This window comes from Ranitomeya variabilis, chromosome 5 (assembly GCF_051348905.1).
Source record: "Ranitomeya variabilis isolate aRanVar5 chromosome 5, aRanVar5.hap1, whole genome shotgun sequence".
Taxonomy (NCBI): Eukaryota; Metazoa; Chordata; class Amphibia; order Anura; family Dendrobatidae; genus Ranitomeya; species Ranitomeya variabilis.
Window position 1 is genome coordinate 444,512,694 of NC_135236.1, and position 17,923 is coordinate 444,530,616.

General features: G+C 45.9%; 1 protein-coding gene across 2 annotated transcripts in view; it reads left to right on the forward strand.

Moving 5' to 3' along the window:
* The window catches only part of RPAP3 (RNA polymerase II associated protein 3), a 136,048-nt gene that overhangs the window by 80,940 nt on the left and 37,185 nt on the right, over positions 1-17,923 (forward strand). The window lies entirely within an intron of this gene.

Consider the following 17,923-nt stretch of genomic DNA (forward strand, 5'->3'; position numbering starts at 1 on the left):
CACCATTGTTTCTCGGGCCTTGTTTTTAGTGAGTTCATTGTTCGGTAAGTTACTGTGTGTATGTGTGTGTGTAAATATATATATGCATGTGTGTGTGTGTGTGCGTGTATATATATATATATATATATATATATATATATATATATATATATATATATATATATATATATATATATATATATATATATATATATATATATATATATATATATATATATATATACATATATATATATATATATATACATATATATATATATATATATATATATATACATATACATATATATATATATACATACATGTATGTATATGTGTGTGTGTATGTATGTGTGTATATATATATATATATATATATATATATATATATATATATATATATATATATTAATAATAATAATAAATATATATATATATACAGTACAGACCAAAAGTTTGGAAACCCCTTCTCATTTAAAGATTTTTCTGTATTTTCATGACTATGAAAATTGTAAATTCATACTGAAGGCATCAAAACTATGAATTAAGACATGTGGAATTATATACTTAACAAAAAAGTGTGAAACAACTGAAATTATGTCTTATATTTTAGGTTCTTCAAAGTAGCCACCTTTTGCTTTGATGACTGCTTTGCACACTCTTGGCATTCTCTTGATGCTCTTCAAGAGGTAGTCACCGGTAATGGTCTTCCAACAATCTTGAAGGAGTTCCCAGAGATGCTTAGCACTTGTTGGCCCTTTTGCCTTCACTCTGCGGTCCAGCTCACCCCAAACCATATCGATTGGGTTCAGGTCTGGTGACTGTGGAGGCCAGGTCATCTGGCGTAGCACCCCATCACTCTCCTTCTTGGTCAAATAGGCCTTACACAGCCTGGAGGTGTGTTTGGGGTCATTGTCCTGTTGAAAAATAAATGATGGTCCAACTAAACTAAACGCAAACCGGATGGAATAGCATGCCGCTGCAAGATGCTGTGGTAGCCATGCTGGTTCAGTATGCCTTCAATTTTGAATAAATCCCCAACAGTGTCACCAGCAAAGCACCTCCACACCATCACACCTCCTCCTCCATGCTTCACGGTGGGAACCAGGCATGTAGAGTCCATATGTTCACTTTTTCTTCGTCTCACAAAGACACAGTGGTTGGAACCAAAAATCTCAAATTTGGACTCATCAGACCAAAGCACAGATTTCCACTGGTCTAATGTCCATTCCTTGTGTTCTTTAGCCCAAACAAGTCTCTTCTGCTTGTCTCCTGTCCTTAGCAGTGGTTTCCTAGCAGCTATTTTACCATGAAGGCCTGCTGCACAAAGTCTCCTTTTAACAGTTGTTGTAGAGATGTGTCTGCTGCTAGAACTCTGTGTGGCATTGACCTGGTCTCTAATCTGAGCTGCTGTTAACCTGCGATTTCTGAGACTGGTGACTCGGATAAACTTATCCTCAGAAGCAGAGGTGACTCTTGGTCTTCCTTTCCTGGGGCGGTCCTCATGTGAGCCAGTTTCTTTGTAGCACTTGATGGTTTTTGCCACTGCACTTGGGGACACTTTCAAAGTTTTCCCAATTTTTCAGACTGACTGACCTTCATTTCTTAAAGTAATGATGGCCACTCGTTTTTCTTTACTTAGCTGCTTTTTTCTTGCCATAATACAAATTCTAACAGTCTATTCAGTAGGACTATCAGCTGTGTACCCACCAGACTTCTGCACAACGCAACTGGCAACTGATGGTCCCAACCCCATTTATAAGGCAAGAAATCCAACTTATTAAACCTGACAGGGCACACCTGTGAAGTGAAAACCATTTCCGGTGACTACCTCTTGAAGCTCATCAAGAGAATGCCAAGAGTGTGCAAAGCAGTCATCAAAGCAAAAGGGGGCTACTTTGAAGAACCCAGAATATAAGACGTATCTTCAGTTGTTTCACACTTTTTTGTTAAGTATATAATTCCACATGTGTTAATTCATAGTTTTGATGCCTTCAGTGTGAATTTACAATTTTCATAGTCATGAAAATACAGAAATATATATATAATAGGGACCTCCCTTACATCACCGCCGTTTCCAGCTGAGAACCATATTTTATATGTTTCACATTGAGATACTTTACTTCAGCAAGATAGAGTGCAACCTTTTTTTGTATATTGTGTATGGAGGTAGCTGATCCTGGTATGCGCCTATTCAGACTAATTTGGATGTGCCAGTCAGTTTTTTTGTTGTTTCTATATTGTCTTAGGCTGGTTTCACACATCAGTGTGTCCAGTCCTTGTGGTGACAGTTTTCACACGTATCGGAGACACTGACACAAGTAGACCCATTCAAATGAACGGGTCTGTGCTCATATCTGTGTTTCCACACGGACTGTGTGTTCGAGTGACACACACACCTAGGCATGTCTGTTTTTGTGCAGCTGCACGGATCACACGGACCCATTCAAATCAATGGGTCTGTGTAAACACGTACCGCACACGGATGCCATCCGTGTGATGCATCAGTATCACACGGACGGCTGCCATGGAAGAAACGCTACAGTAAGCGCTGTTCCCCTGTGGCTGGTGCTGAAGCTGGCAGTCATCATTCTCCCCTGCTCTGCCAGCGAGCAGAGGAGAATGGTGAGCTTGTATTAAAGTCCAAACGACAGCAGGTGGTGGCTTTTCGGACTATTACCCCATCATCCGACACCTGCTGTCGCTAATAACAGTGACTGTAGGTGTGGATGATAGGGGTATTCCACAGCCGCTGGCTGCGATCGCTCGGAAATAAATGAATGAAAAACCCGACGTGGGTTCCGCCCTATTTTATTGAACCAACCAGACAAAACTCACAGCTGGGGGCTGCAACCCCAGCTGTCAGCATCTGCAAGGTTGGTTATCAAGAATAGCGGGGTCCCCACGCTGTTTTTTTTTAATTATTTAAATAATTTTAAAAAACGGCGTGGGGTGCCCCCCATTTTTGACAACCATTTTTGCTAAAAGCTCATGGCTGGGGGCTGCTATTCTCAGGCTGGTAAGGGGCCATTGATATAGGCCCCCCAGCCTAAAACCAGCTGCCCAGGAAAGGCGCATCTATTAGATGCTCCTTTTTTGATGCTTTGCCCAGCTCTTTCCACTTCCCGTAGCGGTGGCAAGTGGGGTAATTTTTGTGGGATTGATGTCGCCTTTTAGGTGACCCATGGTTTAGTAATGGAGAAAAATACACAGACTCCTTTTAATGTTCTAATTTAAACCATACTTACTGCAACACCTAATTCCCCGACGCCCTTGATCTCCTGTAATAAAAGTAAAATAATAAACCAACAATATACCATACCTGTCCGTTGTTGTGTTCCACACTGTAATCCAAGTCTGGGGGCTAAATAGTTTTCAACCAGGACAGTGCCAAGATGCGACCGTCCCGGCTGAAAACCACTGGTGAGTGAGCTACAGAGAGTGCAGCATCATTCACCAGCTGTGACAGGTGACATCAACCCCACAAATATTACCCCACTTGCCACCACTACAGGGCAAGTGGGAAGAGCCGTGCAAAGTGCCAGAAAAGGCACATCTAATATATAAGCCTTTTCTGGGCAGCTGCGGGCTGCTGTTTTTAGGCTGGGGGGCCTATATCAGTGGCCCCTTACCAGCCTGAGAATAGCAGACCCCAGCTTTGAGCTTTAGCAAGGTTGGTTGTCAAAAATGGGGACGACCCCATGCCGTTTTTTTTAATTATTTAAATAATTTAAAAAACAGTGTGGGGACCCCTCTATTCTTGATAACCAACCTTGCAGAAGCTGACAGCTGAGGGTTGCAGCCCCCAGCTCTGAGTTTTGTCAGGTTGGTTCAATAAAATAGGGGGAAACCCACGTCGGGTTTTTCATTCATTTCCAAGCGATCGCACCCTGCGGCTGTGGAATACCCCCATCCTCCGCACCTACTGTCACTGGTATTGGTGACAGCAGGTGTCAAATGATGGGGGTAACAGTCCCAAAAGCCATCATCTGCTGTCATTTGGACTTTATTATAACACTCATCATCCTCCTCTGCTCGCCGGCAGTGCAGGGGAGAATGATGACAGCCGGCTTCAGCACCAGCTGCTGGGGAACAGCGCTTACTGTAGCGCTTCTTCCCCGGCGTCTGTCCATATGGTATTGATGCGGCACATGGTTGACACACACGGACACGGATATCTCCGGTACCGGTTTTTCTGGTACCGGAAATATCAGGACTAGTGATGAGCGAGTGTACTCGTTGCTCGGGTTTTCCCGAGCACGCTCGTATTTATGACTGTTCGGAGATTAAGTTCTCATCGCCTCTGCAGCATGATTTACAGCTATTAGCCTGCTTTGATTACCTGTGGGGATTACCTAGCAACCAGGCAACCCCCACTTGTACTCAGCCTGGCTAATAGCTGTAAATCATTCAGCTGCCGTGATGAAAACTAAATCTCCGAACACTAACAAAATACTCGGAGGTCACCCGAGCGTGCTCGGGAAAACCCGAGCAACGAGTACACTCGCTCATCACTAATCAGGACGTATGAAACTGGCCTTACTGACCGAGCACTTCGCCCTTCACCATGTGGTGATTTTTAATTACAGCGGTTTCCTACCGGCCCATAAATGCGGGCTTTACTGTGAGAGGTGTCCACATTCACCCAGGAATTCAGACATCAGCCTAAAGGCTCATACTCACCTGCGAGAAACTCGGATGAGTTTTGCACGTTAATACCCGGCGCTGCTGCCGGCACTCAGGAGCGGAGCATGCGGCTGCATGTATTCCTATGCGGCCCGTACGCTCCGATCTGAGGTTCAGCAGCAGCGCTGGGTATTAACAATGCGAGACTCATCCGAGTTTCTCACAGGTGAGTATGAGCCCTAAGAGAGGTATTCACACTGGCTAGGGACCCATCAGTCTTTGAAACCACCTTTATGTTGGTTGTTGGGCAGACATTGTTTGGCCAAATTTTGTGAAAAGCGGCTCATTCATGTTTTCCTAATATTCAAAAGCAATATTGCTATTCATATTTCATATATTTCACATTGACATGCTTTAGCACGATAGAGTGCAATCTTTTTCTGTATATTGTATATGGAGGTAGCTGCTCCTGTTATGCACCTATTCAGACTAGTTTGGATATGCCAGTCGGTTTTTTTTTAATGTCCCAGCTGAGAAACTGGTGACTCCTCGCTGAGCATAGTAGGTGCCCTGGAGGGATTCAAAAATCTGCAGTCACACAGTGACTACAGACTTTTCATCTTGGACCAGACAACCCCTTTTAAGTTATGTGTAATAATGTGAAATTACACAGGGAAAAAGTAATGAACATTCTTACTGATATTTAGTTACCGTATATACTCGACTATAAGCCGACCCGAGTATAAGCAGACCCCCCTAATTTTGCCACAAAAAACTGGGAAAACTTATTGACTCGAGTATAAGCCTAGGGTGGAAAATGCAGCAGCTACCGGTGAATTTCAAAATTAAAAATAGATGCTCCATACCGTTCATTATGGCCCCATAGATGCTCCACATAAAGCTGTGCCACATATAATGCTCTGCACAGTTCATTATGGCCCCATAGATGCTCCATATAAAGCTGTGCCATATACAATGCTCTGCACCTTTGATTATGGCCCCATAGATAGCTGTGCCATATACAATGCTCTGCACCTTTGATTATGGCCCCATAGATAGCTGTGCTATATATTACCTCTGCACCTTTGATTATGGCCCCATAGATAGCTGTGCCATATATAATGCTCTGCACCTTTGATTATGGCCCCATAGATAGCTGTGCCATATATAATGCTCTGCACCTTTGATTATGGCCCCATAGATAGCTGTGCCATATACAATGCTCTGCACCTTTGATTATGGCCCCATAGATAGCTGTGCCATATATAATGCTCTGCACCTTTGATTATGGCCCCATAGATAGCTGTGCCATATATAATGCTCTGCACCTTTGACCTTTGATTATGGCCCCATAGATGCTCCACATAAAGCTGTGCCTTATATATAGTGCTCTGCACCGTTGCCCCATAGATGCTCCACATAAAGCTGTGCCTTATATATAGTGCTCTGCACCGTTGCCCCATAGATGCTCCACATAAAGCTGTGCCTTATATATAGTGCTCTGCACCGTTGCCCCATAGATGCTCCACATAAAGCTGTGCCTTATATATAGTGCTCTGCACCGTTGCCCCATAGATGCTCCACATAAAGCTGTGCCTTATATATAATGCTCTGCACCATTGCCCCATAGACGCTCCACATAAATCTGTGCCATTGCTGCTGCTGCAATAAAAAAAAAAACACATACTCACCTCTATTGCTTGCAGCTCCTCAGCGTCCTGTCTCGGCGTCTCTCCGCACTGACTGATCAGGCAGAGGGCGGCGCGCACACTACATGCGTCATCGCGCCCTCTGACCTGAACAGTCAGAACAAGAGGACGCAAAGACAGTGCGGCGCCCGGCGTGTGGAACGAGGGAAGGTAAATATGACATACTTACCTGCTCCCGGCGTCCCGCTCCTTCCCCCGAACAGCTGGTCTTCGGTGCCGCAGCCTCTTCCTCTATCAGCGGTCACCGGCACCGCTGATTAGAGAAATGAAATATGCGGCTCCGCCCCTATGGGAGGTGGAGCAGCCTATTAATTTCTCTAATGAGCGGTCCCATGTGACCGCTGAACAGGGGAAGAGCTGCGGCACCCGGAGACTGTGGGACTGCAGGGACAGCGCCAGGAGCCCCGGAAGCAGGTAAGTATAGGCCCCGTCTCACTAAGCGATTTACCAACGATCACGACCAGCGATATGACCTGGCCGTGATCGTTGGTAAGTCGTTGTGTGGTCGCTGGGGAGCTGTCACACAGACAGCTCTCTCCAGCGACCAACGATCAGGGGAACGACTTCGGCATCGTTGAAACTGTCTTCAACGATGCCGAAGTCCCCCTGCAGCACCCGGGTAACCAGGGTAAACATCGGGTTACTAAGCGCAGGGCCGCGCTTAGTAACTCGATGTTTACCCTGGTTACCAAAAAAAATAAACACTACATACTCGCCTTTCGGTGTCCAGGTCCCTTGCCGTCTGCTTCCTGCTCTGACTGAGTGCCGCCGTACAGTGAGAGCAGAGCGCAGCGGTGACGTCACTGCTGTGCTCTCACTTCTCACTGACTGTACGGCCGGGAGTCAGTGAGAGCAGGAAGCAGACGGCAAGGGACCTGACGGACATCAGATGGTGAGTATGTACTGTTTTTTTTTTTTTACATTTACGCTGGTAACCAGGGTAAACATCGGGTTACTAAGCGCGGCCCTGCGCTTAGTAACCCGATGTTTACCCTGGTTACCAGTGAAGACATCGCTGGATCGGTGTCACACACACCGATTCAGCGATGTCAGCGGGGCCTCAACGACCAAAAAAAGGTCCAGGCCATTCCGACACGACCAGCGATCTCACAGCAGGGGCCTGATCGCTGGTACGTGTCACACATAGCGAGATCGCTATGGAGGTCGCTGTTGCGTCACATAACTTGTGACTCAGCAGCGATCTCGCTAGCGATCTCGCTATGTGAGACGGGGCCTTAAGCCTCAGCGCCCTCTCCCCCTCACCCGCCGACCGTGACTCGAGTATAAGCCGAGGGGGCACTTTCAGCCCAAAAATTTGGGCTGAAAATCTCGGCTTATACTCGAGTATATACGGTAATACTTTATACAAAAACCATTTGTTGGTGATGATGGCTTCAAGACACCTCCTGTATGGAGAAACTAGTCGCATGCATTGTTCTGGTGTGATTTTGACCCATTCTTCCACATAGACACTCTTAATATCTTGAAGGTTCCTTCAGCTCTGAGCTCATCTATGAGCTTTAATTCCTTCCTTCTCTATTGAATTCAGGTCGGGTGATTGGCTGGGTCTTTCTAGCAAGTTTTTCGTTCTCTAAAACCAATTGAGAGTTTTCTTTGTTGTGTGTTTGGGATCATTGTCTTGCTGAACTATCCACCCTCGTTTCATTTTCATCATCCTGGTAGATGTCCGCAGATTTTTTTCAAGAATGTCTCTACATTTGTTCATTCATCCTTCATTCAATTATATGAAGTTTGCCAGTTCTGTATGCTGAAAATCAGCTGCACAGCATGACGTTCCAAAGAGATCAATTTTGGTCTCACCTGACCAGACTGTATTCTCCCAGTATTTCACAGGCTTGTCTAAATGTCATTGAGCACACTTTAAACATGCTTTTTGTTTAACAATGGAGTCTTGCGTGGTGAGCGTACATACAGCCCATGGAGGCTGAGTACATAACTTATTGTTTTCTTTAAAACAATTGTACCTGCTAATTCCAAGTCTTTCTGTAGCTCTCCACTGGTGTTCCTTGGCTCTTGCACAACTCTTTTGATAATTGTTTTCATTCTTCTGTCCCAATTCTTGCTAGGAGCAGCTGGTTGTGGCTGGGTTATAGTAAAATAATGTTCTTTCCACTTCCAGATTATGGCCCCAACAGTGTTCACTGGAACCTTCAGGCTATGTGCACACGTCAGGATTTCTGGCAGAAATTTTCCTGACAAAAACTGGACATTTCTGCCAGAAATCCGTTGCGATTTTACCGCGATTTTACAGCGTTTTTGACGCTTTTTTGTGCGTTTTTTTCCAAATGCATAGAATTGTGGGAAAAACGCGGAAAATCCGCAAAATTAATGAACATGCTGCTTTTTTTACCGCGATGCTTTTTTTTCGCGGAAATCATTCTAAATGATAGGATGCATAATGTATGCGTTTTTAATGAGTTTTTATAGTGTTTTTATCGCGAAAAAAACGCGAAAAAACCTGAACGTGTGCACATAGCCTCAATAGTTTAGGAATTCTTATCTTACCAATGCCATCAGTATGTTTTGCAATAACTTTGTGAACGCCCCGCGACTGCTCATTGGTTTTCCCCATCATAAGATTTTTCGTCTGTGAGACCTTTTTTAGGCCATCAGGTGAACCAGCTGATACTCTGGCAGGATTGCTTTCTAATTACTGATAGATCTCAACTTGTCATGACTTTCCATGGCTTTTTGCACCTCTCTTTCTTCATGTGTTCAATACTTTTTTCCTGTGTCATTTCTCATTATTACAAATAGCTTAATTTATGGACATCTTTGGTTTGATTTCTTTGCTTGTTTGGATTATATGCGTTGTTACCAACATCTGGTGAGAATTTCATGTCAATAGCACCTTTAGAAATATATTTACTTATAAAATTGGTGAAGTGTTCAAAACTTACCGTATATACTCAAGAATAAGCCGACCCGAGTATAAAACTTGGTGTCTTGAGTATAAACCGGGTATACATGGTCTCCTCATCTCCATCCTTGTATGCACAGCCTCCTTATCTCCATCCTTGTATCCATGGCCATCTCATTCCCATCATTGTATGCATGATCCCTTTATCCCCATCCTTGTATACATGGCCCCCTCATCCTTTTCCTGGTATGCATAGGCTCCTCATCCCTATCTTGGTATACATGGCGTCATCATCCCTATCCCGGTATGCATGGTTACTCATCCCTATCTTGGTATGCATGGTTCCTCATCCCTATCCTGGTATGCATGGTTACTCTTCCCCATCTTTGTATGCATGGCCATCTCATCCCCATCCTTGTATGCATGGCCATCTCATCCCCATCCTGGTATGCATGGCTCCTCATCCCTATCCTGGTATGCATAGCTCTTCATCCCCATCCTGGTATGCATGGTTCCTCATCCTTATTCTGGTATGCATGGTTCCTCATCCCTATCCTGGTATGCCTGGCCTCCTCATCCCTATCTTAGTATGCATAGCTCCTCATCCCTATCCTGGTATGCATGGCCCCCATCAGAAAAGCATTAAAAAAAAAAACCATCCTACTTACCATCCCTGTGCTCCCTCACAGCATCTTGTTCCGGTGCCAGCAGCTGCAGCGGCTGGGCTATCATGTGTCCCCGCTACTTAAGGGAATGAATATTCACTGCACTCCACACCTATGGGAGTGGTGAGAGGTGAATATTCATGTCTCTTAAGTAGCGGGCATACGTGAGCGACCAGCAGCTGCAGGAGCCGACTGCTGCAGCTGACACTGTGCACACTATTACAAAGAAATGAATATTTACTGCCAGTGCAGTAAATATTCATTTCTCTTTAACAACGTGCACAGGAGTTAGCCACAGCACCCGGCTCCTGCCCACTGTGACCTGCCGCTGCTGATCCCCCTCCATGTTTTGGGACAATGACTTGAGTATAAGCCAAAGGGGGCATTTGCAGCACAAAAAAAGCGTTTAAAAACTTGGCTTATACTCAAGTATATACGTTATTTCACCAATTGTATTTTTTTTTTTTATTTTACCATTTGTTTTTTTTAAACTTCGCAGTATATAGTGTGTTTGACTCTTACCATGAAGCTAAGCCAGGCTTGGCTTCATTGGAGGACTCAGATAGCAGCCGTAAGGGCCTCCATCAGGCACAATGCCAGCAACCTCTGCAAGCTTCTTCACAAACTTATGAATATATATAGAAAAATAGGAAAAAACTTTTTTAAATAAATTGGTGGGGCTTCTTATAATCCATGCGTCTTATTGCTTACCAGTAGTGTTGAGCATTCCGATGCTGCAAGTATCGGGTATCGGCCGATACTTGCTGTATCGGAATTCCGATACCGGGATTCCGATACTCTTGTGGTATCGGGTATCGCAACAACATTAATGTTAAAATGTGTAAAAGAGAGAATTAAAATAAAAAATATCGCTATACTCACCTCTCCGACGCAGCCGGGACTTCAGCGAGGGAACCGGCAGCGTTGTTTGTTTAAAATTCGCGCTATTACTTGGTTACGTGAATTCCCGGCTTGTGATTGGTCAGGTCGGCCACGTTGCCGGGACGCGGACCAATCACAGCAAGCCGTGACGAAATTACGTCACGGCTTGCTGTGATTGGTCCGCGTCCCGGCAATATGGCCGCCCTGACCAATCACAAGCCGTGACGTCACGGGAGGCTGGACACGCGCCCATTTTAAAATGAGCGCGTCCAGCCTCCCGGCTTGTGATTGGTTGACCGCGGCACAACCAATCACAAGCCGTGACGTCACGGGAGGCTGGACACGCTCCCATTTTAAAATGAGCGCGTCCAGCCTCCCGGCTTGTGATTGGTTGACCGCGGCGCAACCAATCACAAGCCGTGACGTCACGGGAGGCTGGACACGCGCCCATTTTAAAATGAGCGCGTCCAGCCTCCCGGCTTGTGATTGGTTGACCGCGGCGCAACCAATCACAAGCCGTGACGTCACGGGAGGCTGGACACGCGCCCATTTTAAAATGAGCGCGTGTCCAGCCTCCCGTGACGTCACGGCTTGTGATTGGTCAGGGCGGCCATATTGCCGGGACGCGGACCAATCACAGCAAGCCGTGACGTAATTTCGTCACGGCTTGCTGTGATTGGTCCGCGTCCCGGCAACATGGCCGACCTGACCAATCACAAGCCGGGAATTCACGTAACCAAGTAATAGCGCGAATTTTAAACAAACAACGCTGCCGGTTCCCTCGCTGAAGTCCCGGCTGCGTCGGAGAGGTGAGTATAGCGATATTTTTTATTTTAATTCTTTCTTTTACACATTTATATGGTTCCCAGGGCCTGAAGGAGAGTTTCCTCTCCTTCAGACCCTGGGAACCATCAGGAATACCGTCCGATACATGAGTCCCATTGACTTGTATTGGTATCGGGTATCGGTATCGGATTGGATCCGATATTTTGCCGGTATCGGCCGATACTTTCCGATACCGATACTTTCAAGTATCGGACGGTATCGCTCAACACTACTTACCAGGGGTTGTGGCTGCGGTGGATCAGGGTCCCAGGGTCTTTGCTGGAGGCAGGAGTGGAGCATTGTTACAGGCTGGGATGAGGGGGTCTGCAGGGGGGCTCTGTGCTGCAGGGGGCCTCCTGTGCTGCAGGCTGGGATGAGGGGGTCTGCAGGGGCCTCCTGTGCTGCAGGGGGGCTCCTGTGCTGAAGGGGGCTCCTGTGCTGCAGGCTCGGATGAGGGGGTCTGCAGGGGGGCTCCGGTGCTGCAGGGGGGCTCCGGTGCTGCAGGAGTGTGTCCGGTGCTGCAGGGGGCTCTGCCGACATTTTGTGAAAGCCCAGAGCCCCCGGCAGTTCGTCCATGCTTTCCTGTGCGGTGGACTTCGGGAAAATGGCCGCCGGGAGGCGGCGCATGCGCAGATGGAGATCTTGGGACCAAGATCTCGAGAGATGAGATCTCGGCGCTGAAATCTCATCTCCCGAGATTCCGGCGGCCATTTTCCCGGAGTCAGTCATACAGGAAAGCATGGACGAACTGCCGGAGGGCTCTGGTCTTTCACAAAATATCACCAGAGCCCCCCGCAGCACCGGAGCTTCCAGCATCACCCGGGGCAGCAGCGGACAACTGCGGCAGCGGTAGCGGACAGCGGCGGCGGCGGACACCCCCTCATCCCAGCCTGTATCGGTAAGGCTACTTTCACACTAGCGTCGTATTCGACCCGTCGCAGTGCATCGGGCCGACGTACCGACGCTAGCGGTGAATGCGCCGCACAAGGTGGGCAGCGGATGCATTTTTCCAGCGCATCCGCCGCCCCATTGTGAGGTGCGGGGAGGTGGGGGCGGAGTTCCGGCCGCGCATGCGCGGTCAGAAATGGCGGTCCGTCGGCAGCAAAAAACGTTACATGTAACATTTTTTTGCAGCCGACGGTCCGCCACAACACGGCGCAACCGTCACACCACGGTTGCGAGGTGTGGCAAAGCGTCGCAATGCGACGCTAATGCAAATCAATGGTGGAAAAACACATCCTGCAAGCACTTTTGCAGGATGCGTTTTTTCAACCAAACGACGCATAGCGACGTGCAGTGCACGACGCTAGTGTGAAAGTTTAGCGGTATATCCGCTTTGTAAGACGCACCCCCATTTCCCCCCCCCCCAAATTTAGGGGAAATAAAGTGCGTCTTACAAAGCGAAAAATACGGTGTGTGTATATATATGTATGTATATATATATGTATGTGTATATATATATATATATATATATATATATATATATATATATATATATATATATGTATATGTATATATACACACAGTGCCTACAAGTAGTACTCAACCCCCTGCAGATTTAGCAGGTTTACACATTTGGAATTAACTTGGCATTGTGACATTTGGACTGTAGATCAGCCTGGAAGTGTGAAATGCACTGCAGCAAAAAAGAATGTTATTTCTTTGTTTATTTTTTTTTTAAATTGGGAAAAGTTTTTTCAGAGGGTCATTTATTATTCAACCCCTCAACCCACCAGAATTCTGTTTGGTTCCCCTAAAGTATTAAGAAGTAGTTCAGGCACAAAGAACAATGAGCTTCACATGTTTGGATTAATTATCTCTTTTTCCAGCCTTTTCTGACTATTTACGACCCTCCCCAAACTTGTGAACAGCACTCAAACATGGTCAACATGGGAAAGACAAAGGAGCATTCCAAGGCCATCAGAGACAAGATCGTGGAGGGTCACAAGGCTGGCAAGGGGTACAAAACCCTTTCCAAGGAGTTGGGCCTACCTGTCTCCACTGTTGGGAGCATCATCCGGAAGTGGAAGGCTTATGGAACTACTGTTAGCCTTCCACGGCCTGGACAGCCTTTGAAAGTTTCCTCCCGTGCCGAGGCCAGGCTTGTCCGAAGAGTCAAGGCTAACCCAAGGACAACAAGGAAGGAGCTCCGGGAAGATCTCATGGCAGTGGGGACATTGGTTTCAGTCAATACCATAAGTAATGTACTCCACCGCAATGGTCTCCGTTCCAGACGAGCCCGTAAGGTACCTTTACTTTCAAAGCGTCATGTCAAGGCTCGTCTACAGTTTGCTCATGATCACTTGGAGGACTCTGAGACTGACTGGTTCAAGGTTCTCTGGTCTGATGAGATCTTTGGTGCCAACCACACACGTGACGTTTGGAGACTGGATGGCACTGCATACGACCCCAAGAATACCATCCCTACAGTCAAGCATGGTGGTGGCAGCATCATGCTGTGGGGCTGTTTCTCAGCCAAGGGGCCTGGCCATCTGGTCCGCATCCATGGGAAGATGGATAGCACGGCCTACCTGGAGATTTTGGCCAAGAACCTCCGCTCCTCCATCAAGGATCTTAAGATGGGTCGTCATTTCATCTTCCAACAAGACAACGACCCAAAGCACACAGCCAAGAAAACCAAGGCCTGGTTCAAGAGGTAAAAAATCAAGGTGTTGCAGTGGCCTAGTCAGTCTCCTGACCTTAACCCAATTGAAAACTTGTGGAAGGAGCTCAAGATTAAAGTCCACAATGGACACCTAAAGAACCTAGATAACTTGGAGAAGATCTGCATGGAGGAGTGGGCCAAGATAACTCCAGAGACCTGTGCCGGCCTGATCAGGTCTTATAAAAGACGATTATTAGCTGTAATTGCAAACAAAGGTTATTCCACAAAATATTAAACCTAGGGGTTGAATAATAATTGACCCACACTTTTATGTTTAAAATTTATAAAAATTTAACTGAGCAACAAAACTTTTTGGTTTGTAAGATTTATGCATCTGTTAATAAATCCTGCTCTTGTTTGAAGTTTGAAGGCTCTAACTTATTTGCATCTTATTAAACCTGCTAAATCTGCAGGGGGTTGAATACTACTTGTAGGCACTGTATATCTGAAGTCTGGTATAATTTGTGCCAAAAATTGTTTTTCATGATATGCACCATATGCATGTGTTATTTCACTGAAAAGGGGTGTGGCTTGTTGGTAAAGAAGCTTGGCTTAACATGTGACACCGTGTGCCAAAATTTTGTAAGATAGGTCAAACGATAATAAGTGTAAACTTATACTAGGCAGTCTTAAAGGGTTTGTTCACTACTAGGAGGATAGTATTGTAATGAGCATGGTGGCTCAGTGGATAGCACTGCAGCCTTGCAGCGCTGGACTCCTGGGTTCTAATCCCACCTTGGATAACGTCTGCAAAGAGTTTGTATGTTCTCTCCGTGTTTGCGCTGGTTTCCTCCGGGTACTCCGTTTTCCTCCCACATTCCAAAGACATACTGCGGGAATTTAGATTGTGAGCCCCATCGGGGACAGTGATGATAATGTGTGCAAAACTGTAAAGCGCTGCGGAATATGTTAGCGCTATATAAAAATAAAGATTATTATTATTATGAGAGGAGGCAGGGATTTCTTCCAGGCACCGCACGTCCTAGAGCATGGAAGAAATCATTAGCATAAACACAGAATATAACATTTCTTGACCACAAGACCATTAATATGAGGCACACAGGTTGGACTAATATAACATTTCTATTACCTCTATGCCCATATTAATAGGTCATATACATCCCAGGGGGTGACAGATTCCCTTTAAATGGCTTTTCAAAGTAAACACACCAGCCTCTGGATGTAAGTGATGCCCCTTCAATTCACTGACTAAATACAAGTACTTTTCACTAAATTAGAATATCATCAAAAAGTTAAATTAATTTCAGTTCTTCAATACAAAAAGTGAATCTCATATACACTGCTCAAAAAATAAAGGGAACACTTAAACAACAAAATATAACTCCAAGTAAATCAAACTGTCCTCTTAGGAAGCAACACTGTTTGACCATCAATTTCACATGCTTTTGTGCAAATGGAATAGACAACAGATGGAAATTATTGGCAATTATCAAGACACACTCAATAAAGGAATGGTTCTGCAGGTGGGGACCACAGACCATATCTCAGTACCAATGCTTTCTGGTTGATGTTTTGGTCACTTTTGAATGTTGGTTGTGCTTTCACACTCGTGGTAGCATGAGACGGACTCTTCAACCTTCACAAGTGGATCAGGTAGTGCAGCTCATCCAGGATGGCGCATCAATGCGAGCTGTGGCAAGAGGGTTTGCTGTTGTCGGTCAGCGTAGTGTCCAGAGGCTGGAAGCGCTACCAGAAGATGTGGAAGGGGCCGTAGGAGGGCAACAACCCAGCAGCAGGACCGCTACCTCAGTCTTTGTGCAAGGAGGAAAAGGATGAGCATTGCCAGAGCCCTGCAAAATGACCTCCAACAGGCCACAAATGTGCATGCGTCTGCACAAACGGTTAGAAACCGACTCCATGAGGAAGGTCTGAGTGCCCGACGTCCACAGATGGGGTTGTGCTCACAGCCCAACACCGTGCAGGACGCTTGGCATTTGCCACAGAACACCAGGATTGGCAAATTCACCACTGGCACCCTGTGCCCTTCACAGTTGAAAGTAGGTTCACACTGAGCACATGTGACAGACGTGACCGAGTCTGGAGACGCCGTGGAGAGCGATCTGCTGCCTGCAACATCCCTCAGCATGACCGGTTTGACAGTGGGTCAGTAATGGTGTGGGGTGGCATTTCTTTGGAGGGCCGCACAATCCTCCAATGTGCTCGCCAGAGGTAAGGTGCAAAGGGAAAATGAAGCCAGCTCACCACATTCCAGGTGCACGGGAACTCCGTCCCGATGAGACGATATGCAACAGAAGAAAAAGGGTCTTTGTTCCTGCTCCTTGGGTAAAATCTTCAAAATTTTATTCCAATAATTAAAACATGACAATAGACATGCTTCAAGACCGCACCATGTGTGCACACAGGGACACTTTGATAAAGATCGCTGTTGCGATCGTAACGCGTCGCTTGTTGTCCCTGTGTGCACACATGGTGCAGTCTTGGAGCATGTCTATTGTCATGTTTTAATTATTGGAATAAAATTTTGAAGATTTTACCCGATGAGCTGGAACAAAGACCCTTTTTTTTTGCTCGCCAGAGGTAGGTTAACTGCCATTAGGTTCTGAGATGAGATCCTCAGGCCCCTTGTGAGACCATATGCTGGTGCGGTTGGCCCTGGGTTCCTCCTAAAGCAGGACATTGCCGGACCTTATGTGGCTGGAGTGTGTCAGCAGTTCCTGCAAGATGAAGGCATTGAAACTATGGACTGGCCCGCCCGTTCCCCAGACCTGAATCCGATTGAACACATCTGGGACATCATGTCTCGCATCATCCACTAACATCACATTGCACCACAGACTGTCGAGGAGTTGGCGGATGCTTTGGTCCAGGTCTGGGAGGAGATCCCTCAGGAGACCATCCGCTGGCTCATCAGGAGCATGTCAAATCGTTGTAGGGAGGTCATACAAGCACGTGGAGGCCACACACTCTACTGAGCATCATTTCCTTGTCTTGAGGCATTTCCACTGAAGTTCGATCAGCCTGTAACTTCATTTTCCACTTTGATTTTGAGCATTCCAACTCCAGACCTCCGTGGGATATTAGTTGTAATTTATGTTTATCATTTTTAGGTTTTACTGACCTCAACACATTCCACTATGTAATAAATAAAGATTTACAACTGGAATATTTCATTCAGTGATATCTAGGATGTGGTATTTTAGTGTTCCCTTTATTTTTTGAGCAGTGTATTATATGAAGTGATCTATTTCAAGTGTTTATTTCTGTTAATGTTGATGATTATGGCTTACTGCCAATGAAAACCCGAAAGTCATTATCTCAGTAAATTAGAATTATTTATAACGCCAGCTTTAAAAATGATTTTAAAATCCGAAATGTTGGCCTACTGAAATGTATGTTCAGTAAATGCACTCAATACTTGGCCGGAGCTCCTTTTGCATCAATTTCTGCATCAATGCGGCGTGGCATAGAGGCAATCAGCTAGTGGCACTGCTGAGGTGTTATAGAAGCCCAGGTTGCTTTGATAGCAGCCTTCAGCTTCTCTGCATTTTTGGGTCTGGTGTCTCTCATTTTCCTCTTGACAATACCCCATGGATTTTGTATGGGGTTAAGGTGAGGCAAGTTTGCTGGCCAATCAAGCACAGAGATACTATTGTTTTTAAACCAGGTATTGGTACTTTTGGCAGTGTGGACAGGCACCAAGTCCTGCTGG